The sequence below is a fragment of the Hemiscyllium ocellatum genome, chromosome 32 (genome assembly GCF_020745735.1).
Source record: "Hemiscyllium ocellatum isolate sHemOce1 chromosome 32, sHemOce1.pat.X.cur, whole genome shotgun sequence".
In the NCBI taxonomy this organism is placed as follows: domain Eukaryota; kingdom Metazoa; phylum Chordata; class Chondrichthyes; order Orectolobiformes; family Hemiscylliidae; genus Hemiscyllium; species Hemiscyllium ocellatum.
In genome coordinates, this window is record NC_083432.1 from 11483817 (window position 1) to 11509471 (window position 25655).

At 42.8% G+C, this 25655-nt stretch overlaps 1 protein-coding gene across 4 annotated transcripts in view; it reads right to left on the reverse strand.

Annotated features, from left to right (window-relative positions):
* Positions 1–25655, reverse strand: part of LOC132830691 (protein TANC2) — a 996151-nt gene that overhangs the window by 854463 nt on the left and 116033 nt on the right. For 3 of the 4 annotated variants that reach the window (XM_060848498.1, XM_060848500.1, XM_060848497.1), the window contains exon 2: positions 21317–21493. The gene's annotated coding sequence lies outside the window, so the exon portion shown is untranslated. The remainder of the gene's footprint in view (positions 1–21316; positions 21494–25655) is intronic. The other variant, XM_060848499.1, reaches the window with a different exon arrangement.

Sequence of the window (25655 nt, forward strand, 5' to 3'; positions counted from 1 at the left end):
ACGAGCTGTCTGAAATAGAATTAAATTAAATCCACTGTAGTTCCGATCCCTTTTGTAACCATCCTAAAACGCAAACAAACAGTGAAAAGAATACCATGAAGTAAACAATGTGAAATTAAAATTCTATAAAAACAATGTAGCACTGGAGCACATTGGCTCCTGTTGCCAGCAATTATATCATTCCTATACTTGGCCCTTCTAATAATGGCTTAGTGATATCATCACTGGATTGGCCCCAATGATCCTACACAATCCCCTGGCTAACATCAGAAGCTAATACCATAATTGGGAGAGATGTCACAGAGACTAGTCAAACAGGCCTATCATCCCTTGTTCCACTAATAGGATAATGGCACAGCGGTATATAGTCAGACAGGAGCTTCTTTAAAGAATCCTCAACGTCAACTCCGAACCCAAATAAATCTCGTAACAGCAGGTCAAATATAGGCAAGGAAACGTCCTGGCGGTTATACGTACCATTGCATTCACAACAATGTTCGGCTAGAAAGCCAAATGGATGATTAATCTTGATCTCACGTAGACATCTACAATCACCGTTGCCAGACTTCAGTCAATTCAAAACATTCCATGTGATATCAAAAAACAGTCAGAAGACAATGGATATGGAAAAGGCCTGTCAACATTCCAACACTCATACTGAAGACTTGCTCTCTAGAACATGCTGCACTCCTAGCTAAGCTGTTCTGGCACAGCTACAACAATGGCGTCAACAGATATACCTTCTACACAAAAAGCAGAACAAATCCTACTCTCAATCATTGATAAGGTAATGGAAGGTATACACAATAGGGCGATCAAGGAGCACTTGCACAGCAACAACCTGCTCATTAAGTTCAGTTTGGGCTCCATCAGGGCCACTCAGTTCCTGACCTCATTATAGCCTTACTACAAATACAAATGACAAAATAATTCAATTCCAGGGGTGAGGGGAGTGTGACTGCTCCTGACATTTCGGCCGCACTGGACAGAGTATGGTATCAAGCAGCCCTAGCGTACCCACTTATTAACCTCTTATTTTCAGACAAGAGGAAAATCATTACAGATCACTGTAAAAACCCCAGAATACTAAACACAATTAAGGCTTGGAATATAATGCGGCAAAATGAGGGTAATTTACATAAAACATCCCCCTATGCACGGATAGTAGGAGCATGGGGATTCCAACCGGGGTTTACAGATGCCACTTTTAAACTCTGGAGATCCTGGGGTATCTCATGTTTAGGGGACCTATTTAAAGATGGGGTCCTGATGTCTTTTCAACAGCTGCGTCAGAAATTCAGATTACCTAATGGAGACCGCTTTCGATACTTCCAAATTCAAGATTATATACAGAAGAGGACTACGTTATTAGATAGTCTTTATAAATCAGATAGAGAATGTAATGTCCTACGACCAGTGGGGGTATCCTCCGTCAGCACTATTTCTCATTTACTACAAGATGAAGTATCGGGAGATATGGACAATGTGCTTAAAACATGGGATCAGGATTTGGGACTAGAAATCTCTATAGAAATGTGGAATGATATTTGGGAAAATGCTAGAAGAATTACTATCTGTAACAGAACCCAGGCTATCCAGCTGAAGATACTTCATAGGGCCCATATAGCACCGGCTCGATTGGCAAAATTTAAGGCAGGAGCATCTCCAATGTGTCCCAAATGCAAAACAGAGGTTGGCACTCTTGTACATTGCCTATGGACTTGTCAGAAGATCCGTAGATATTGGACTAAAGTAGCAAGTACCCTGACAGAAATTTTAGGAACAGAAATTAGAGTGGACCCTATATCTCTCCTTTTGGGCTTTTCGAACTTTCCCTCCCTGGATATGCACGAGAAGAGACTATTTTCTATTCTCTCTTTCTGTGCAAGGAAAAATATTTTGGTGAACTGGGTGGCTGAGGGCCCCCTCCCGGACTTTCAAATTGGCACAGATTAATTATGGAATGTATTCCCCTTGACTTCCTTACAAATATGGTGCACCGAAAGACTGAATTATTTTATAAAATATGGCAGCCCTTCTTGAATTACATAAATGCAGATATTTCGGCCATCCTAACAAGGGCTTTTATTTAATGGAGATTACAAACCTGGCTGCTCCGGGGCCCCTTAGGAGAGGAATCCCGCACGAATATGGGTTTTATTACATTTGATGTTAATACATTCCGAGCATGTAAGAGACTTAAGTATACACTCTGGTTAGTTGTAGGTTAGATTAGTAGAAAGTTGAGTTTTGTTTTTCTTTCTATTTCGGTTTTTTTTTCCCTTTGTTAAATTTTGACTATTGTATATTTGATTTAATTGTATATCAATGTTTGTATTTGAGAGTTTTGTTTATTTTTGTAAACTTGTAAAAGTGTTAAATTTCTAATAAAAATATCTAAAAAAAAAGAAGCCCTAGTGAAACTGGAACCAATGGGAATTAGGGGAAAATCTCTCTGCGAGTTGAAATCATTCTTGACACAAAGGAAGATAGTTGTAATTATTTGAGATCAGTCATCTTTGCCCCAGAATATCTCTACAGGAATTCCTCAGGGTAGTGTCCTTAGTCTAACCATGTTCAGCTGCTCCATCAACAATCTTTCATCCATCATAAAGTCAGCTGTGGAGATATTCGCTGCTTAATGTTCAGCACATTCACAACTCCTCAGGTACTGAAAGAGCCTATGCCCAAATGCAGGAAGACCCAGACAATATTCAGATTTGGGTTTACGAGGGGCACATAACATTCACGCCACACACGTGTCTGGCAATGACCATCTCCAATAAAAGAGAATCTAATCATTCTCCCTCGACACTCAACAGGGATCGACCAGAAACTGAACTGAACTTACAATCTAAATACAGTGGCTACAGAAATAATAACTTGCCTCCTTACTCTCCAAAGCTTGCCCACCACCCACAAGGTACAAGTCCAGAGTGTAATCCTAACTTGCCTGGATGACTGCAACTCCAATAACACTTAAAGCATGATACCATCAAGACAAAGCAACCTACTTAATTGCTTGTGGATGAGTGCCATTCATTCATTCCTTCCATCAGACACTCAATAGCAGCACTGCATACCATCAGCAAGATGAATAACAGAAATTCACCAAGGCTCCTTAGCACAGCCCGAACTCCTCAACAGTACCATTTGAGAAAGAGAAGTGCAACACATACATAGGAACACCACTACCTGCAAGTTCCCCTCAAAACTACTCACTATCCTGACTTGGAGAAACATATTACCTTTCATTAAGGTATTGAGAGATCAAAATCCTGGAGCTTTCTAGCTTGGTTTTGTGTGTCTATCCACATCATATGGATTGCAGCAGTTCAAGAAAGCAGCTCATCACCAACTCTTCACGGACAACTAGAATGGACAATAAATACTGGACACAACCAGAGAACAAATAATTGTTTAACATTATTTAATTAATTCAATTTTAACAATTTAATTGTTCAGCATAAACTATGGACACTACCTTTTCTACCTGCTGCCAACAGACTGCACAAACTGTACCTGTAACTATAACTATAAGGCAACCATTTCCCTTGAAATAAACATTTATTGTGCGAGAAAGCCTCAAAGATACTATATTACTTCACCCATTCTTGACCTAGAAAAAAAAAGATTGCTATAGCCAAGAAAAGACTCCTGTATTCTGATATATGCCAAATTTGCTATTTAAATCTAGAGTTACAGAAACAAATGCACTATAATCACCACTTCTCATCTTTTTCACCAAGCACTGTTTCACAATCAAGTGGTCAGGCATAGGATCCAGGAAGTATTCTTCAACCAGTTACAGATGGTACATAACTACAGCAGAGATAACTTTTGTCCCAATTTCATTCATTACTAAGAAAACATATTGACATGCCTTCGCCATGAGTGATGTTCATCGGGGCACTTGTAGTAAAGCCATGCAAAATCATAATTAATTGCTTAGAGCCACTTACTTTAAAACATCAATGCCATTGGTTTTTAATTAATCCAGTGATACTTTTGTTTCCCTTCTGTTTTGTCAATTATGAAATCTGACACATGCAAAATAAAGCAACAAAATCAAGAATTTCCAATTAATATGTATGGCGAATGTTTTGTCACTTGCAAGACAACTTTACCCCAAGCCTCTTTATAGTCTTGGTCAAAATATGAACAAAAAAGCTAACACCAGAGGTGAGTTCACAGTGACTGCCCTTGGTATTGAGGCAGTTCTTAAGTGATTGTGTCATAAAAGACTCCCAGTCAAAATAAAGCCAACGGGGATCAGCAAGACAACAAAAAAAAATCTGGAATTAAGAATCTACTGATCACCATGAAACCATTCTCAATTGCCAGAAAAACACATCTGGTTCACTAATGTCCTTCAGGGAAGGAAATCTGCCTTCCTCACCTGTTCTGGTCTACACATGACTCCAGACCCACAGTTGACATTCAGTTGGCCTCTGAAATGGTCTAGCAAGCCAGTCAGTTGCACCAATCACTACAAAGTCTCAAAGAAATGAAACTTGACAGATCACTTGACATTGAACTAGGCACCAGAAAAGAGAATAGCAGAAACAGGTCTGTCGACCCTGCAATGTCCTCCTCATTAACATCTGCCAGCTAGTGCCAAAATTGGTAGAGTTGTCTCACAGACTAGATTAGATTCCCTACAGTGTACAAAAACAGGCCCTTTGGCCCAACAGTCCACACCGACCATCCGAAGAGTAACCCATCCAGACCCATTTCCCTCTGACTAATGCACCTAACACCATGGGCTACTTAGCGTGGCCAATTCATCTGACCCACACATCTTTGTGATGTGGGAGGAAACCAGAGCACCCAGAGGAAACCCACGCAGACACAGGGAGAATGTCAAACTCCACACAGACAGACAGTCACCCGAGGCTGGAATCGGACCTGGGATGCTGGCGCTGTGAGGCAACAGTGCTAACCACTGAGCCACTGTGTCGCCTCAAGCAATGACACAGGCAGCCTGACATAGCCCTAGTAACAGAATCACATCTTACAGACATCATTCCAGACACTATCTTCATCCCTGGATCTATTCGGTCTTGCCAGCAGACAGACTCAGCAGAGGTGGTAACACAGTGGTGCACAGTCAGTTGCTTGTGGAGTGCTCAATATTGACTCCAGATCCCATGAAGCTTCATGGCTTCAGGTTAAACGTGGACAAGGAAACCTCCTGCTGATTACCACTTACCATCCTCCCTCAACTGATGAATCAGTACTTCTCCATGCTGAATTTGTTTGTCCAATGTGTGCAGGAGGGTTTCCTGACACAATACGTAGACAGGCCAACAAGAGGTGAGGATATACTGGATTTGGTTCTAGGTAATGAACCAGGCCAGGTGTTAGACTTGGAGGTAGGTGAGCACTTCGGTGACAGTGACCACAACTCGGTGACTTTTACTCTAGTAATGGAGAGGAATAAATGTGCACTGCAGGGCAAGAGTTATAGCTGGGGGCAGGGAAATTATGATGCAGTGAGGCATGACTTAGGATGCGTGGATTGGAAAAATAGGCTTCAAGGGAAGAACACAAATGATATGTGGAGATTGTTCAAGGAACAACTATTGGGTGTCCTTGATAAGTATGTACCAGTCAGGCAGGGAGTAAAGGGTCTTGTGAGGGAGCCGTGGTTTAATAAGGAATTGGAATCCCTTGTGAAAGGGAAGAGGGCGGCCTATGTAAAGATGAGGCGTGAAGGTTCAGTTGGGGCGATTGAGAGTTATACAGTAGCCAGGAAGGATCTAAAGAGAGAGCTAAGAGCAGCGAGAAGGGGACATGGAAAGTCCTTAGTTGGTAGGATTAGGGAAAACCCAAAGGCTTTCTATAGGTATGTCAGGAATAAAAGGATGACTAGGGTAGGTATCGGTCCAGTCAAGGATAGTAGTGGGAAGTTGTGCGTGGAGGTGGAGGAGATTGGAGAGACACTAAATCAATACTTTTCATCAGTATTCACTCAGGAACAGGACACTGTTGCTGATGTGAATATTGAGAGTCACAAGTGATTAGAATGGATGGCCTTGAGGTATGTAGGGAAGAGGTCTGGGGAATACTGGAAAAGATGAAAATAGATAAGTCCCCTGGGCCTGATGGCATTTATCCTAGGATCCTCTGGGAAGCTAGGGAGGAGATAGCGGAGCCATTGGCCTTGATTTATATGTCGTCATTGTCTAGGGAATAGTGCCAGAAGACTGGAGGATAATGAATGTGCTCCCCTTGTTCAAGAAGGGGAGTAGGGATAGCCCGAGTAACTATAGGCCAGTGAGTCTCACTTCTGTTGTGGGCAAAGTCTTAGAGAATTGTAAGGGATAGGATTTATGAACATCTGGATAGGAATAATGTGATCAAGGATAGTCAGCATGGTTTTGTGAAGGGCAGGTCGTGCCTCACAAACCTTATTGGAGTTCTTTGAGAAGGTGATCAAGGAAGTGGACGAGGGTAAAGCAGTAGATGTGGTGTATATGGATTTTAGCAAGGCATTCGATAAGGTACCCCATGGTAGGCTAATGCAAAAACTACGGAGGTATGGCATTGAGGGTGCATTAGAGGTTTGGATTAGGAATTGGCTGGCTGGAAGGAGACAGAGGGTAGTAGTTGATGATATAGGTTCATCTTGGAGTGCAGTTACTAGCGGTGTTCCACAAGGATCTGTTTTGGGACCATTGCTTTTGTCATTTTTATAAATGACCTAGAGGAGGGGCTTGAAAGTTGGGTGAGCAAGTTTGCGGATGACACGAAAGTCGGTGGAGTTGTGGACAGCGAAGAAGGATGTGGCAGGTTACAGCGGGATAGAGATAAGTTGCAGAGCTGGGCAGAAAGGTGGCAAATGGAGTTCAATGTAGCTAAGTGTGAAGTCATTCACTTTGGTAGGAGTAACAAGAAGATAGATTACTGGGCTAATGGTAGGCTACTTGGTAGTGTTGTTGTGGTTCTGTTCGCCGAGCTGGAAGTTTTTGCTGCAAACGTTTCGTTCCCTGGCTAGGGAACATCATCAGTGCTATTGGAGCCTCCTGTGAAGCGCTGCTTTGATGTTTCTTCCGGTATTTAGAGTGGTTTGTTCTTGCCGCTTCCGGGTGTCAGTTTCAGCTGTAGTAGTTTGTATGTGGGGTCCAGGTCGATGTGTCTGTTGATGGATGTTCTTGCCGTTTCCGGGTGTCAGTTTCAGCTGTGGTGGTTTAGAAAAACCACTAGAAATAGAAATAGAAAAAACACACCGAATCATCAACGCCACACTCACAGGAATACGATTCACGAGAGAAGAGGAAAAGGATAGCCAACTCCTATTCCTAGACGTGTTAGTAGAGAGAACACACAACGGAGAATTCACCACAAGGGTACACAGGAAACCAACACACACAGACCAAGTCCTAAACTATGAAAGTAACCACCCCAACACACACAAACGAAGCTGCATCAGGACACTATTCAAAAGAGCCACAACACACTGCAATACACCAGAACTGCAAAAAGAGGAAGAGGAACACCTATACAAGGTATTCGCCAAAAACGGATACCCACGCAACTTTATCACCAGATGCCTAAGAGATAGACCATGGAACGAGGACATGCCACAACCAAAAGGACTAGCCACACTACCATACGTCAGGAGCGTCTCAGAACTGACAGCCAGACTACTGCAACCCTTAGGACTCATAACAGCACACAAGCCAACTTCCACACTCAGACAACAACTCACTAGAACAAAGGACCCAATAGCCAGCACGAGCCAAACTAACGTAGTCTACAAAATACCATGCAAGGACTGCACAAAACACTATACAGGACAAACAGGAAGACAGCTAACAATCCGCATCCATGAACATCAGCTAGCCACAAAACGACACGACCAGCTATCCCTAGTAGCCATACACTCAGACAACCAGGAACATGAATTTGACTGGGAAAACACTACCATCATAGGACAAGCCAGACAGAGAACAGCCAAGGAATTCTTAGAGGCATGGCATTCATCCACAAACTCCATTAACAGACACATAGACCTGGACCCCATATACAAACCACTACAGCTGAAACTGACACCTGGAAACGGCAAGAACAAACCACTATAAATACCGGAAGAAACATCAAAGCAGCGCTTCACAGGAGGCTCCAATAGCACTGATGTTCCCTAGCCAGGGAACGAAACGTTTGCAGCAAAAACTTCCAGCTCGGCGAACAGAACCACAACAACGGACACCCGAGCTACAAATCTTCAACCAGACTTTAAATACTTGGTAGTGTGGAGGAGCAGAGGGATCTTGGTGTCCATGTACACAGATCTCTCAAAGTTGCCACCCAGATAAGTAGTGCTGTGAAGAAGGCATATGGTGTACTGGGCTTTATTGGTAGAGGAATTGAGTTCCGGAGTCATGAGGTCATGTTGTATTTGTATAAGACTCTGGCGCGGCCGCATCTGGAGTATTGTGTGCAGTTTTGGTCGCCATACTATAGGAAGGATGTGGAGGCATTGGAACGAGTGCAGTGGAGGTTTACCAGGATGTTGCCTGGCATGGTAGGAAGATCATATGAGGAAAGGCTGAGGCACTTGGGCCTGTTCTCAATTGAGAAAAGAAGGTTTAGGGGAGATTTGATAGAGGTGTACAAGATGATTAGGGGTTTAGATAGGGTTGACAGTGAGAACCTTTTTCCGCTAATGGAGTCAGCTGTTACTAGGGGACAGAGCTTTAAATTAAGGGGTGGTAGGTATAGGACAGATGTTAGGGATAGATTCTTTACTCAGCGGGTTGAGTGTTCATGGAATGCCCTGCCAGTAGCAGTGGTGGACTCTCCCTCTTTATGGTCATTTAAGCGGGCATTGGATAAGCATATGGAGGTTACTGGGCTAGTGTAGGTTAGGTAGGCTTTAGTCGGCGCAACATCGAGGGCCGAAGGGCCTGTACTGCGCTGTATTTTTCTAATAACACCAAGAAGAAAGCATTCAGAATGGCAAGGGAACAAAATGTACTCTGGGTGGGGGATTTCAACGTCGAAAAAGTGTGGTGCTGGAAAGGCACAGGCAATCAGGCAGAATCTGAGGAGCAAGAAAGTCAACATTTCGGGCATGAGCTCTTCATCAGGAAGAATGAGGGGGTGGCCCCAAGTGGCTGGAGTGAAGAGGTGGAAAGGATGATGAACAAGTAGTTCAACAGGGCAGATTGGATCTGGGATAAAGGTGGGGGCAGGGGAAATGAGGAAACTGGTGAAAACCAACATTGGAACCCTTCAACCACACTGGATCAATGTGGAAGATGAGTTCTTCCTCCAAGCATCGGGTGTCTGGAGTTTGGCAGTGGAGGCAGCTCAGGACTTTAATGCCCTTGGCAGAGTGGGAGGGGGAAATTCAAGTGTTCAGCCACAGGGCGGTGGAGTTGTTTAGTACATGTTCCAGAGATGAAATGTTCCGCAAGTTGGCATCCTGTCTCCCTAATGTAGACAGCAACAGACACAGTAGATGACATGAGTGGAAGTACAAGGAAATTTCTGTCGGATGTGGAAGTTCCACCTCTGAACCCTCCAACCACACAAGATCAATGTTGATTTCAAATGTTTCATCATTTCCCCTGCACCCAACTTAGAAATCCAACTTTCCAACTCTGCACTGCCCTCTTGAAATGTCCTACCTGTCCATCTTCCTTCCCACCTAGCCGATCCACCCATCTCTCAACATTATCACCATCACTGCACCCCTCACCTTCCCCCAGCCCACCCTTCCTCCCCAATTTCTCTCTCAGCCCGCATGGGCCATCCCCTCATTCTTGATGAAGAGCTCTTGTTCGAAACGTCGACTCTCCTGCCCCTCAGATGCAGCCTGATCGGTCATGCTTTTCCAGCACCACACTTTTCGATTCTGACCTCCAGTATTTGTAGTCCTCACCTTGGCCTGGGGGTTTTCAATCGCCACCTAAGAGTAGTTCAGTGGTTGTACTACTGATCAAGTTGGGTCAGTTCCTAAAAGGACATAGCGGTTAGACTGGGTCAGTGGCTTATGTTGAGGAAACCAAGAGGAGGAAAAAGCATATTTGACCTCTGCCAGCTGCAGATGCATCTGTCCATGACAGTATTGGTAAGAGTGATTATTGCACAGTCTTTGTGGAAACAAAATCCTGTTTTCACATTGAGAATAATTTCCATCGTGTTGTGTAGCACTATCACTGTGCTAAAATAGGACAGACTTTGAACAGATCTAGCAACTCAAGAATGGGCATCTATGAGGCACTGTGGACCATCAACAGTAGAACTTTACTCCAACACAATCTGTAACCTCATGACCTGGCACTCAACCATTACCATCAAGCTAGGAGATCAACTCTGGTTCAATGGAGTGTGCAGGAGGGCACGCGAGGAGCAACACTAAGCTTACCTGAAGATGAGATGTCAATCAGGTGAAGCCACCACACAGAACTACTTGCATGCCAAACAGTAAGTGACAGGCAGAGCTAAACAATCCATAATGATCAGCTCCAAGCTCTGCAGTCCTGCCACATCCAGTGGTGAATGGTAATGGACAATTAAACAACTCACTTAAGAGGAAGTTCCACAAATATTCCCAACCTCAATGATGGAAGAGCCCAGCAAATCAGTGCAAAAGATAAGGCTGAAGCTTTCACAGCAATCTTTAGCCAGATCTATCTTAGCCTCCTCCAGTGGTCCATAAGACAAAAGCAGAAATTAGGCCATTCAGCCCATCAAGTCCACTCCACCATTCAATGATGGCTGATAAGTTTCTCAATCCCATTCTCCTGCTTTCTTCCCATAACCCTTGATCCCCTTTACAATCAATAACAATCAATCTCAGTCTTAAACATATTCAATGACCTGACCTTCTGTGACAGTGAATTCCATAGATCCACTATTCCCTAGCTGAAGATGTTTCGCCTTATCCTCATTCTAAAAGGTCTTCCCTTTATTCCAAGCTTGTGCCCTCGGGTCCTAGTCTCTCCTACCAAAGGAAACATCTTCCCAGCATTCACTGTCTAGGCCATTCAGTTCTCTGTAAATTTCAGTAAGATACCCCCTCATCCTTCTAAACACCATTGAGTATAGACCCAGAGTCCTTAAACGTTCCTCATATGTTAAGCTTTTCATTCTGGGACCATTCTCGCCTCCCCCTCATGGTAAAAAGAGGGTGGGGGGGGGGGGGGGGGGGGGGAAGGAGGGTGTAGCATTGTTGATCAGGGACAATATGACAGTTGTAGAAAGGATGTTTGGGGACTCATTAACTGAGGTAATATGGGCTGTTAAAAACAGGAAAGGAGATGTCACCATGCTGGGAGATTTCTATAGGCCTCCGTATAGTCCCAGAGATGTAGAGGAAAGGAAAGCAAAGATGATTCTCGATAGGAGTGAGAGAGGCAGAGTAGTTGTCATGGGGGACTTCAACTATCCAAATATTGACTGGGATCACCACAGTACGAGTACTATAGATGTATCAGTTTTTGTCCAGTGTGTGCAGGAGGGCTTCCTAACACAGTATGTTGACAGGCCTACAAGGGGCGAAGCCACTTTAAATTTAGTTCTGGGTAATGAGCCTGGTCAGGTGTTAGATTTGGAAGTAGGTGAGCACTTTGGAGACAGCAATCACAATTCTGTCAGGTTTACTTTAGTGATGGAAAGGGATAGGTGTACTCCACCGAGCAAGAGTTACAGCAGTGGGGAGGGGGTAGGTAGAGAAATTACGATGCAATTAGGAAAGATTTAGGAAGCGTAGAATGGGGGAGGAAACTGCAGGGGATGAGCACATTAAAAATTTGGAGCTTATTCAAGGAAAATCTCCTGTGCGTCCTAGATAAGTACGTACCTGTCAGGCAGGGAGGAAGATATAGAACGCGTGAGCCTGGTCAAGAAGAAGGCAGCGGCTTATGTTAGGACAAAATGTGAAAACTCAGTTAGGGCGCTTGAGGGTTACAAGGAAGTCAGGAAAGGCCTAAAAAGAGAGCTCAGAAAAGCCAGGAGGGGACATGAGAAGTTGTTGGTGGATAGGATCAGCGTTAACCCTAAGGCTTTCCATAGGTATGTCAGGAATAAAAGAATGAAGAGAGTTATATTAAGGCCAATCAAGGATAATAGTGGGAAGTTATGTGTGGAGTCAGAGGAGTTAGGGGAAGCACTAAGTAAATATTTTCGACAGCGTTCACTATAGCAAAATAAAATGTAGGCGAGGAAGATACAGAGATACTTGCATCTAGACTAGAAGAGATTGAGGTTCGCAAGGAAGAGGTATTAGAAATACTGCAGAGTGAGAGAAAATAGACAAGTCTCCTGGGTCGGATAGGATCTATCCTAGGATCCTCTAGGAAGCAAGGAAAGAGATTGCCGAGCCTTTGGCATTGATCTCAAATCATCATTGTCTACAGGAATAGTGCCAGAGGACTGGAGGATAGCAAATGTGGTTCCCTTGTTCAAAAAGAGTAGTAGAGACAACCCTGCTAATTACAGACCAGTGAGTCTCATTTCAGTTGTTGGTAAAGTGTTGGAAAAGATAAGAGATAGGATTTATAACCATCTAGAAAAGAATAATCTGATCAGGGACAGTCTGCATGGTTTTGTGAAGGGTAGGTCGTGCCTAACGAATCTTGACTTTTTTGACAAAGTGACCAAACAGGTAGATGAGAGTAAACTGGTTGATGTGGTGTATATGGATTTCAGCAAGGCGTTCGATAAGGTTCCCCAAAATAGGCTATTATACAAAATGTGGAGGAATTGGATTGTGGGAGACATAGCAGTTTGGATCAGTAATTGACTTGCTGAAAGAAAAGAGGGTTGTAGTTGATTGAACATGTTCATCTGGGTGTCCAGTCACTAGCGGCGTACAGCAAGGGTCAGTGTTGGGTCCACTGCTGGTTGTCATTTTTCTAAATGACCTGGATGAGGGCTTAGAAGGGTGGGTTAGTAAATGTGTGGATGACATCAAGGTCAGTGGTGTTGTGGATAGTGACGAAGGATGTAGTAGGTTGCAGAGAGACATAGATAGGATGCAGAGCTGGGCTGAGAGGTGGCAAATGGAGTTTAATGTGGACAAGTGTGAGGTGATACACTTTGGACGGAGTAATCGGAATGCAAAGTACAGGGCTAATGGTAGTATTCTTGGGAGTGCAGATGAGCAGAGAGATCTTGGTGTCCATGTACATAGATCCCTGAAAAGTTGCCACCCAGATTGACAGGGTTAAGGCGGCATACAGTGTTTTGGCCTTTATAAATAGAGGGATTGAGTTCCGGAACAAGGAGGTTACGCTGCAGCTGTACAAAGCTCTGGTACGGCCACAGTTCTGGTCACTGCATTATAAGAAGGATGTGGAAGCTTTGGAAAAGGTGCAGAGGAGATTTACTAGGACATTGCCTGGTATGGAAGGACTGTCTTACAGGGAAAGGCTGAGGGCCTTGAGGCTGTTCTTCTTAGAGAGAAGGTTGAGAGGTGACTTAATAGAGACATACATGATGATCAGAGGGTTAGATAGGGTGGACAGGGACAGCCTTTTGCCAAGTATGGGGACGGCAAACACGAGGGGACACAACTTTAAAGCGAGGGGAGATAGGTATAAGACAGATGTCAGAGGTAGTTTCTTGACTCAGAGTAGTAAAGGTATGGAATGCTTTGCCTGCATCAGTAGTAGATTCGTCAAGTTTAAGTGCATTTAAGTCGTCATTGGACAGGCAAACGGACGTACATGGAACAGTGTAGGTGGGATGGGCTTCAGATTTGTATGACAGGGCGGCGCAACATCAAGGGCCGAAGGGCCTGTACTGCGCTGTAATGTTCCAACCTCCTCTGAATACACTGCAGGGCCAGTACATCCTTCTGAGATATGGGGCCCAAATCTGCGCACAATACACAAATGTAGCCTGACCAGAGCCTTGCGGAACCTGCTTTTATATTTGAGTCCTCTCAGAATAAATCGGTCTTCCTACTGACTCAACCTGCAAGTTTACCTTGAGATAATCCTGGATTAGAGCTCCCAAGTAATTTTTTTCCCCCCCATTTAGAAAACAGTCCATGCTTCTAATTTTCTTACCAAAGTGCATGATCTCACATTCTTCCATGTTGTATTCCATCTGCCAATTCTTGCGCAGCATTAGAGACACCAGTCTTCAGCAATTAGATTCACTCCACGTAATATTAAAGAAACAGTTGGAGATACGGGACGCTGCAAAGGCTACATGCTGTGACAACATTTAAGCAACAATACTGAAGATTTTGCTCCATAACTTGCCACTCCCCTAGCCAAACTGTTCCAGCACCCGATGCGAAAAATTGCCAAAGTATGTCCTGTACATAAAAATCCAAGACAAATCCAACCTGGCCAAATACTGCCCCATCGGTCTACTCTTGATCATTAGTAAACTGATGGAAGGTATAATCAATAGTGCTATCAAGCAGCACCTGTCCAGCAATAATGTGCTCTATGATGCACAGTTTGGGTTCTACCAGGCCATTCAGCTCTGGAACTCATTACAGCCTTGGTCCAAACAAGGAAACAAAGAGCTGAATTCCAGAGAGGAGGTGAGTGACAGCATCCTACCAAGCGTCATCAAGAAGCCAGAACAAAACTTAAATCAATGGATATTAGGGAGCAAACTCTCCAGTAGTTGGAGTCTTCCCTCTCAAAGGAAAATGGATGTAGCTGTTGGAGGTCAGTCATCTCAGCTCCAGGATATCTCTGCAGGAGTTCCTCAGTAGTGTCCTCAGCCCAACCACCTTCAGTTGCTTCATTAGTGACCTTCCCTCCAACTTAAAAGGTCAGAAGTGGGGATGTTTGCTGATGATTTGCACAATGTTCAGCACAATTCGTGACTCCTCAGACACTGAAGCAGTCTACGTTCAAATGCGACAAGATCTGGACAATATCCAGGTTTGGGCTGGCACGTGGTGGTAACATTCACGCCACCCAAATGCTAGGCTACAACCACTTGTGCGAGAAGGATAAGGGCAGCAGATAAATTGGAACACCACCATGTTAAAGTTCCCCTCCAAGCAACTCACCATCCTGACTTGGAAATATTTTTCCATTTCCTCATTGTCGCTGGTTCAAAATCTTGAAATACCCTCCCTGATAGCATTGTAAGTCAACCTGCAGCAGGTGGCCTTCAACAGTTCAAGAAGGCTGCTCGCCACTGTGGGATATAGGTAAAGTAATGTTATTTCTGCAATTATAATTGCTTATACAAAGTAAATGAACTCACCAGTGTGTAATTGTTTCAGCCAAGAACTGAGTCAACAAGAATGGAAACTATGTGGAGGAATGCATAATTTTTTTTTGTATTAGCTAAAAATGTATGCAAGAATGAAACAGGACTGCAAAACAATGGTAGATATTACGGGCAACTAGCTAAGATGCTGTGAGGAGAGGCAGTTAAGCTCGATATTCCTGTACAAACAATAGGTATAAACATCTGTTTCCCACTTTTACAGAAGCACAGGAACAAACCCCAATTGAAAGAGTCTTAATGATAAGATGCTGTGAGGGGCAGCACAGATGGAGGGAGTAGATAATGGTAAGCAAAGGATATGCCTAACAATAACCCACAGCAGGATGAGGTCAAACAGCCTGGTGAGGCCAGAAATAAGCATTTTGTCACAGACAAGGCCGGATAAGGCAAGAGATAAACAGGAGTAATGGGTACCGGTCTTAGGGAAGTGGAAGATGTAAACAGGGGAGGAGCAATGAGATAAAAAAATAGAAACCAAATTATACAAATATCAAGTATTTGTTGAATTCGGTGTGTTTTGTCCCTGCCTTGTGGGCAGTGTGAACATCACACCCACTTGCATGTGAGAAATAAATGACACTAATGATTCAGATCTTGTCTCGGATTGAAATTATTGAAGTGAGTGAGCATTATTTCTCACACCACCAACTTCTCAAGGGTAACTAATGGAATGCTGGCCAGCCAGTGACTCCCGCATCCCACGAATGAATAAAGAAAGAAAAATTCCACAGGCTCGAGTCATATCTAACATTAAGGAATGTGATGATAGCTGCTGGAAGCTGAATGATCCTATCACATAACAAGAAGTGTGTTACTACACAGAGACAGACAGCCTTCGTACCTCTGTATTTACAACAATAAAATTAAACCAGTGAGGACACCCAAGTAGTCATTCCAATGGTTCCTAAACAGATTTTGAATAACCAATCTCATTCTTGGTGAATTATTAATTTCCAGATATTTTAATCAAAAGGGTTAACAATTTATTAAATGCAAACTACCATTAGCAGACAGAAAACTAAACAGCATGGTAAATTGATTAATATCGGTGTTTCAACCCTGAAATATTTCTGGTCAGTCCTATTCACACAAAAAAACCAGACAAACAAATACACAATTAAAGGATAAATAACTAAATTGTTCAGATTAATTAAATGTCATTCACAATGCGTTGTTCACAGGTTTCATGTGTGGACTCTGGCTGCTTTTCTTGAAATATGTTGATTAGGGTCATCTTGTCAGTTCACCCAGGCAAAGGCAGCAATACTTTTAACTCAGCTTTCCTTTCTTTGGGTCTCTGGAAGCTGGTGAATCAGGTTAGACAGGGAGCTTTCAAATCTTCATGCTGTCTCTGCAGCATTCCAGAATCATCTCTCAGAAAACAGCTTAATTTTTTTAAAAATTCTAGTCCCATCCTAACAGTTTGATCAACTGCCCATGAGCCCTTAGTCACCATTCAACAAACCCCATCTGCTTGTATGTAGGGCCCTCTGCAGACTTGCTGGAACCACCTTCCAGGTGGCTGACCTTGTTAATAGCCAACTTCTGCTATCATTTAAACACAATGCTTATCCCAGGGTTGCCGTGAATGCTGGAACTTTTTCATCAAGGCTCAGCCTGTAATTAGTCTCCAAGCCTGCCTCACAAAGAAACAGAGCTGGCCTGGTCTGTTCTCTTTTTAACGAAAGCTTTCCCAGTAAATTTCCAGCTCATAATAGAAACTTAAGAAAAGTAAAACAAAAAAAAATTGCAACATCAACAATGGGTTCCTCAAGGCAATTTCCAAGCATCCACGAACTCCAACAGTCCCTTCCCTCCAGAACAAGATTAGAGGTGTGGTCGTTCCCTACTGATTACACAACATTCAGGTCCCTTAAACAAAAGGAAAACTGAAAGAACTATGGATGTTGGAAATCAGAAACAAAAACAGAAATTGCTTGAAAAACTCAGCAGGTCTAGCAGCATTTGTGGAAAGAAAGAATTAATGTCTCAAGTCCCTTCTTCAGAACTGTGAAGATTTAGGTCCATTCACAATTTCTTAGCATAATAAGACAATTGATGCCCACATGAAATATGATATTGACAGACTTTGGGCTGACCAGTGATAACTCAAGTTTGCACCACACATTAATATCAGACATGGCTCAGCAAAACACACTATCGCCTCTGAATTCAAAGGTTGTGCATTTAACCTCCAATCCACAAACCCAAGCACGAAAATTAATGTCAACACTTCGGTGTAATACTACAAGAAAGCTGCATTGTCCGAGGTGACTCCTTGGTATAAGACATCCAACCAGGGTGGTGTCTGTTCTCTAAGTTGAATACAGATGATCCCACTGTACTATTACATGAAGGGTAGGAGAGTTCACCCAGTGGTGTCACCAATATTTATCCATCAATCAACGTCACAAAAACATATCATCCAGTCAATACCACATTGATGTTTGTGGGAGTTTGCTGTGTGGAACTGCCATGCAAGAAGCTTCCTGCACAACAGCATTTTTTGTAATGTTTGAAGGTTATGCAAATACATATTTATATAAATGCACAAATTCATACAAATACCAGGTAATGTCTATTGCCAATTAGATTGAATCTAACCATCAACTCTGAATATTACCAATGATTTCTCCTCCATCAACATTCTGAGGGTCATCAGTGATCAGAAACTCAACTGCCCCAGCTGCATAACTGCTGATGACTGTGAGACTGGTTAATGATTCTGTAGTGAGACAGCATCAGCATCTTGCTACAACAGCATTTTACTAACCAACTGCTTCCCCACGTATGAGGGGAAGGGCAGCAGGTACAAAGGGAAAGCAGCACATCTAAATTCCCCTGCAAGTTAAATGCCAACCCAACTTGAACATCTATCACTGTACGTTTAGTCGCTGCGTTAGAATCTAGAGTTCCTTATCTAACGGTCATAGCACCTTGGCCACATGGACCACAGCGGTTCAAGAAGATGGCTCATGTTCTCAAGGCCAACTATGAATGGATAATAAATGCAACTTTATTTTATTTATTTAAAATAAATAATATTGTTGTACAAGTACTTTTATATTTCAGACAATTAATTATAAATCCACAATAGCAAAAATATAGACAATAATAGTATTCAGATGATTCAACTTGAAGCAGTTTGTATCACCGATGCAGCCTTTTTCAGAAGGCTACCTATTTCCAGCTTTCCAGAAAAAAAAACATTCATTTAGAAGAACAGTTGAAGTAGGAAAATGTAAGGGAGATGGTTACAGGAGGATATAGGCAGATTGGTCGGATGTGCAGATCAAAGACACAAAATTTAACCCTTATAAATGAGAGATGATGCACTTTGGAAGTAACAAAACAAGGGAATGCTCATTGAATGGCAGAACACAAGGAAGCTTCAAGGGTCAGAGGGACTTTGGGGTGTTTGGCCACAAATCCCTGAAGGTGGCAGGACAGGTTAATAGGATAGCTTAGAAGGCATCTGAGAATATTTGCCTTTATCAGTCAAGACACATTGTACAAACAGGGAGGTTATGTTGGAGGTGTTCAAAGCTTTGAATAAGCCACAGCTGGAGTTTTGTTTGCAGTCCGGTCACCATATTAGAAAGGGCATGATTGCACTGGAGAGAGTGCAGAGGAGAATCACCAAGATTAGATTAGATTACTTACAGTGTGGAAACAGGCCCTTCGGCCCAACAAGTCCACACCGACCCGCCGAAGCGCAACCCACCCAGGGCTTATGCTCGAAACGTCGAATTCTCTATTCCTGAGATGCTGCCTAACCTGCTGTGCTTTGACCAGCAACACATTTGCAGCACCCTACATATACCCCCTACCTAACACTACGGGCAATTTAGCACGGCCAATTCACCTGACCCGCACATCTTTGTGACTGTGGGAGGAAACCGGAGCACCCGGAGGAAACCCACGCAGACACGGGGAGAACGTGCAAACTCCACACAGTCAGTCGCCTGAGGCGGGAATTGAACCCAGGTGCCTGGCGCTGTGAGGCAGCAGTGCTAACCACTGTGCCACCGTGCCTCCCCGGTGTTGCCTGGGATGGAGCATCTTAGCTACAAAGAGAGGTGGATAAACTCAGATTTTTTTCTTTGGAGCAGAGAAGTTCAGGAGGGCCCTGAGATGTACAAGATTATGAGGGACAGAATAGATAGAAAGCAACTGTTTCCTTTAGTCGAAGGGTCAATAACAAAGAATCATAATCTTACGGTTAAAATGGCAGGAGATTTAGAAGATACTCAAGGAAAAATGTTTTCACCCAGAGGGTGAGAGGTCTGGAATACATTCCCTGGAAGGTAGTACAATCTCACAAACTTTTAAAATGGTCTTGGATGAGTACTCAAGTGTCATAGCATTCATGTTATGGGCCTAGAGTGGGAAAGAGGGCATAGATTTAATATATTTTGGGAGGTAAAGTGTTGATAGGCTGAAGGGCCTCTTCTGTACTACAAGATTCTATGATTCTAAATCTGAAGCTGATTGATTTGCCAATACAATGCATTATTTTAAAAAACATCAAGGAGGAGATGATGGAAATGCACTAGTGTACTTGATATGCATTTGCAAAAAGCTTTGTGAATGATATCGTGAGGATAGTCATTTAGAGAGGGTGCCAGGGCTTTCGTCAGTCCAGGACTGTTCTCAGCAGCATTTCAGGAAGTAGAATTCACTTTTAATCACTAAACAAATGATGCAATCCATGTTGAACACTAAACAAATGATGCAATCCGTGTAACATTTCTATCAGGACCTTGAGATCTCCTTCGGATAATAGATATTTGGATAATTGACATTCGGATTATCAAGGTTCTTCTGTACAGAGCAACCTCATTTATCCGAAGGCCACTGGTAGGGAGTATTTCATTCAGTTAATCAAATGCCGGATAACACAGTTTAGCCATGCATTGGGAACTTGCGATCTTGTTTGGATAATCCAAAATTCAGATAATCGAATGCTGGATAATCAAGGTTCTTTTGTAAACTGATATTTTCCTAGCTACCATCAGTTCTGAGGAAGGGTCACCAGACCCAAAACATTAACAGTGATTTCTCTTCACAGATGCTGCCAGAGCTGCTGAGCTTTTCCAGCTATTTCTGTTTTGTTTCTGATTTACAGCATCCACACTTCTTTCAGTTTTTATGAGCAATTCTTTGCTTTATTTTAGAGTAAGAAGCAGTGTGGTGTTGCAGACAGTGACAAAAGTTGGATTGCACTAAGGATTAGGACTGAGCCCCTTTTCCTGACTTTTACGGCATTTAAATGAAGCAAAGTGAAGTGCTAGGTTTAATAATATTTAGAGATAACAATGAGTTGTGTGGTGGGGATGATGAGAACATAATCAAGTAGCCTGAGAACATAAGAACTAGGAGCAAGTGTAGGCCATCTGGCCCTTCAAGCCTGCTCTACCATTCAATAAGACCATGGCTGATCTAGAACTGGGAGCAGCACACTGAAAGACAGGAATCTTAAAACCAGCAGATCAAAGACTTCACTTACGTGCTGTTAGTTTGAGGCTAGGGAAGAGGATCAGAGTGAAGGTGTAAAGATTGTCTAAAAGGTGAGCAATTTCAAGTACCTGATTAACAAATAAAGGGTTCTCAGAATGAAGGTTATGACAATGTAAACAATGATTAAACTTGTTTCCAGAGATTTAGAAGACAGTTAACCAAAGTGCAAAACACAAATAGTTGCAAGAATTGAATGGCAAGAGCAGAAAAAGTTATTCACAAATTGATAGTTTAAAATGAGAAACTCCATGCCATAAATCGTTTCCAAAGTAGGGTCACGATTTATTGTCAAAAGTGTTGAAGAATTGAAAAAAGGAATAATAATGGGTATGGGGAACAAACAAGCAAATTGGAATACATTTTATCGTTTTCAACTGATAGCCTGGAACAAATGTCTACATCCTGCAGTTAATCAGGCCTTCAAACACCAATGCCTATTACTGAACAAAATGTCATAAAAAATACAATGTTAAACTATTCAGTTTTTTTTTGGGAGGATCTTACTGCCAGATTAATTCATATAACTAGCCACAAACAATTTATAGACAGCAACATTGCTGAAAAATGTTCTTACTGTGTAAATCTATCAGGAACCAAAGCGAAGTAGAAACACGCCATGAACCTTTATAAATGATCACCAGGTGACATCGGCTGCTGGCTGTTAAGACCAGCTTCTTTTACTGTTTCAACTTCAATCAAAATACAGTTATATCCCAATGGATTCGTCCAGATCGGTGTTACCGGTTTTACTCTGCGAGAAAGGTAAGGAAAAAGTGTCAATTAGTCTCCAAATAATTTATCACATAATAGGCAATAAATAGCCTAGAGTTTAAAGTCAGACTGGACTCCACCATTCCATATCAATATGTCCCCTTATTAAATTCATCATAAAGAATTTCTTCTCATTCAAACGAAGAGTAGAGTCATAGAGATGTACAGCATGGAAACAAATCCTTCAGTCCAACCCGAACAGATATCCCAACCCAATCTAGTTCCACCTGCCAGCACCTGACCACACCTTTCCTCTTCATATACCCATCCAAATGACTCTTAATTGTTGCAATTGTACCAGCCTCCATCACATCCTCTGGCAACTCATTCCATACACGTATCACCCTCTGCACAAAAAAGTTGCCCGTTAGGTCTCTTTTATATCTTTCCCCTCTCACCGTAAACCTATGCCCTTGAGTTCTGGGCTCCCCGACAACAGTGAAGAGACTTTGTCTATTTATCCTATCCATGTCCCTCAATTTTGTAAACCTCTATTAAGGTCACCCCTCAGCCTCTGACGCTCCAGGGAAAACAGCCCCAGACTGTTCAGCCTCTTCCTGCAGCTTAGATCCTCCAAACCTGGCAACATCCTTGTAAATTTTTTCTGAACCCTTTAAGATTCACAACATCTTTCCGATAGGAAGACAACCAGAACTGCACACAATATTCCAACAATGTCCTGTGCAGCTGCAACATGATCTCCCAACTCCTGTACTCAATACTCTGACCAAAAAAGGAAAGCATACCAAATGCCTTCTTCACTATCCTATCTATCTGCGATTCCACTTTCAAGGAGCTATGAACCTGCACCCCAAGGTCTCTTTGTTCAGCAACACTCCCTTGGACCTTACCATTAAGTGTATAAGTCCTACTAAGATTTGCTTTCCCAAAATACAGCACCTCGCATTTAATGGAATTAAACTCCATCTGACACTTCTCAGCCCATTGCCCATCTGGTCAAGATCCTGTTGTAATCTGAGGTAACCCTCTTCGCTGTCCACTACACCTCCAATTTTGGTGTCATTTGCAAACTTACTAACTCTTATGCTCACATCCAAATCATTTATGTAAATGACAAAAAGTAGAGGGCCCAGCACCGATGCTTGTGGTACTCCACTGGTCACAAGCCTCCAGTTTGAAAAACAACCCTACACCCTCTGTCTTCTACCTTTGAGCCAGTTCTGTATCCAATGGCTAGTTCTCCCTGTATTCCACGAGATCTAACCTTGCTAATCAGTTTCCCCTGGGAACTTTGTTGAATGCCTTACTGAAGTCCATATAGATCACATCTACCGCTCTGCTCTCATCAATCCTCTGTTATTTCTTCAAAACCCTTAATCAAGTTTGAGAGACATGATTTCCCACACAAAGTCGTGTTGACTATCCTGAATCAGACCTTGCCTTTCCAAATACATGTACATCCTGTCCCTCAGGATTCCCTCCAACAATTTGACCACCACCGACGTCAGGCTCACCAGTACATAGTTCCTTGGCTTGTCTTTACCGCCTTTCTTAAATAGTGGCACCATGTTTGCCAACCTCCAGTCTTCCAGCACCTCACCGGTGACTATCGATGATACAAATATCTCAGCAAGAGGCCCAGTAATCACTTCTCTAGCTTCCCAGAGTGTTCTCGGGTCCACCTGATCAGGAGAAAGTGAAGACTGCAGATGCTGGAGATCAGAGATGAAAATGTGTTGCTGGAAAAGCGCAGCAGGTCAGGCAGCATCCAAGGAACAGGAGATTCAATGTGAAGGGCTTATGCCCAAAACATCAAATCTCCTGTTCCTTGGATGCTGCCTGACCTGCTGCGCTTTTCCAGCAACACATTTTCAGCTTACACCTGATCAGGTCCTGGGGATTTATCCACTCTTAACCGTTTCAAGACATCCAGCACTTCCTCCTCTGTAATATGGATATTTTTCAAGATGTCACCATCTATTTCCCTACAGTCTATATCTTCCATATCCTTTTCCACAGTAAATACTGATGTATAATATTCATTTAGTATCTCCCCCATTTTCTGTGGCTCCACACAAAGGCCGCCTTGCTGATCTTTGAGGGACACTATTCTCTCCCTATTACCCTTTTGTCCTTAATATATTTGTAAAAACCCTTACTTCTATTTGCCAAAGCTATCTCATGTCCCCGTTTGCCCTCCTGATTTCCCTCTCAAGTATACTCCTACTTTGTTTATACTCTTCTCAGGATTCACTCAATCTATCCTGTCTATACCCGACATATCCTTTCTTCCTTTTCTTAACCAAACCCTCAATTTCTTTAGTCATCCAGCATTCCCTATACCTATCAGCCTTCCCTTTCACCCTGACAGGAATATACTTTCTCTGCATTCTCGTTATCTCGTTTCTGAAGGCTTCCCATTTTCCAGCCGTCCCGTTACCTGTGAACATTTACCTCCAATCAGCTTTCCAAAGTTCTTGCCTAATACCGTCAAAATTGGCCTCTCTCTAATTTAGAACTTCAACTTTTAGATCTGGTCTGTCCTTTTCCATCACTATTTTAAAATGAATAGAATTATGGTCGCTGGCCCCAAAGTACTCCCCCACTGACACCTCAGTCACCTGACCTGTCTTACTTCCCAAGAGTAGATCAAGTTTTGCACCTTCTCTCGTAGGTACATCCACATACTGAATCAGAAAATTGCCATGTACACACTTAACAAATTCCTCTCCATCTAAACCCTTAACACTATGGCAGTCCCGGTCTACGTTTGGAAAGTTAAAATCCCCTGTCATAACTACCCTATTCTTTTACAGATAGCTGATATCTCCTTACAAGTTTGTTTCTCAATTTCCCTCTGACTATTGGGGGGTCTATAATACAATCCCAATAAAGGTTATCATCCCTTTCTTATTTCTCAGTTCCACCCAAATAACCTCCCTGGATGTATTTCCGGGAATATCCTCCCTCAGCACACCTGTAATGCTAACCCTGATCAAAAATGCCTTTCTATCCTTCCTGTAGCATTTGTATCCTGGAACATTAAGCTGCCAGTCCTGCCCATCCATGTGCCATGTTTCTGTAATTGCTATAATATCCCAGTCCCATGTTCCTAACTATGCCCTGAATTCATCTGCCTTCCCTGTTAGGCCCCTTGCATTGAAATAAATGCAGTTTAATTTATTAGTCCTACCTTGTCCCTGCCTGCCCTGGCTGTTTGACTCACTTCTGTTCTCAGCTGTACCTATCTCAGATCGATCTCTTTCCTCACTATCTCCCTGGGTCCCACCCCCCAATCTTACTAGTTTAAATCCTCCCAAGCAATTCTAGCAAATTTCTCTGCCAGTCTATTGGTCCCCTTCCAATTTAGGTGCAATCTGTCCTTTTATACGGGTCACTTCTACCCCAAAAGAGATTCCAATGATCCAAAAATGTGAATCCTTCTCCCATCCACCAGCTCCTCAGTCATGCTCTATCCTCCTATTCCTGTCCTCACATTGAAAAACTATGTGAGGATTCAACAGCTGAAGCACTTTGTTCAAATAAACAGAAAATGTCTTTTTTCTAGAAACATTAAGTGTTACTCTACAGTAAACTGATTAATTTCAGACGGTCTCTCTCATATTTCAAAATCAAGGAATAGTTTTCATAATTTATAAACAATCTTTTTTACCAGTCAACTGAGTTTTTATTCATCGTTGTTATGTTTAGCATAATCTTATTTCAAGCTAGAAGCAAAGCACAAGCGAAGAGCAATGCAGAGTCCACACCGCTAGGAAAAATTAGGGTAGGGAGATACTGAGCAAAACGGAATAGGATGCATGAATATATCAGGAAAGCTGTTATTCACACAAAGCTCAGCACACGAAGTGAATGGGAAAGTCAGGAACAAATATCTACTTGGAATGAGAACTTCCAGTTTGCAAGATTTTTATCATGCCTGAAAAAGCATCTAATCTTCTCATGCATGCAGAGCATCGGGCCCTACTCATTGCCACTTACTAAAAGCACTGGCCAAAAGCTGTGGCACGGTGGCACAGTGGTTAGCACTGCTGCCTCTCAGCGCCAGACACCCGGGTTCAATCCCCGCCTCGGGCAACTGTCTGTGTGGAGTTTGCACATTCTCCCCACATCTGCGTGGGTTTCCTCTGGGTGCTCCGGTTTCCTCCCACAGTGAAAAA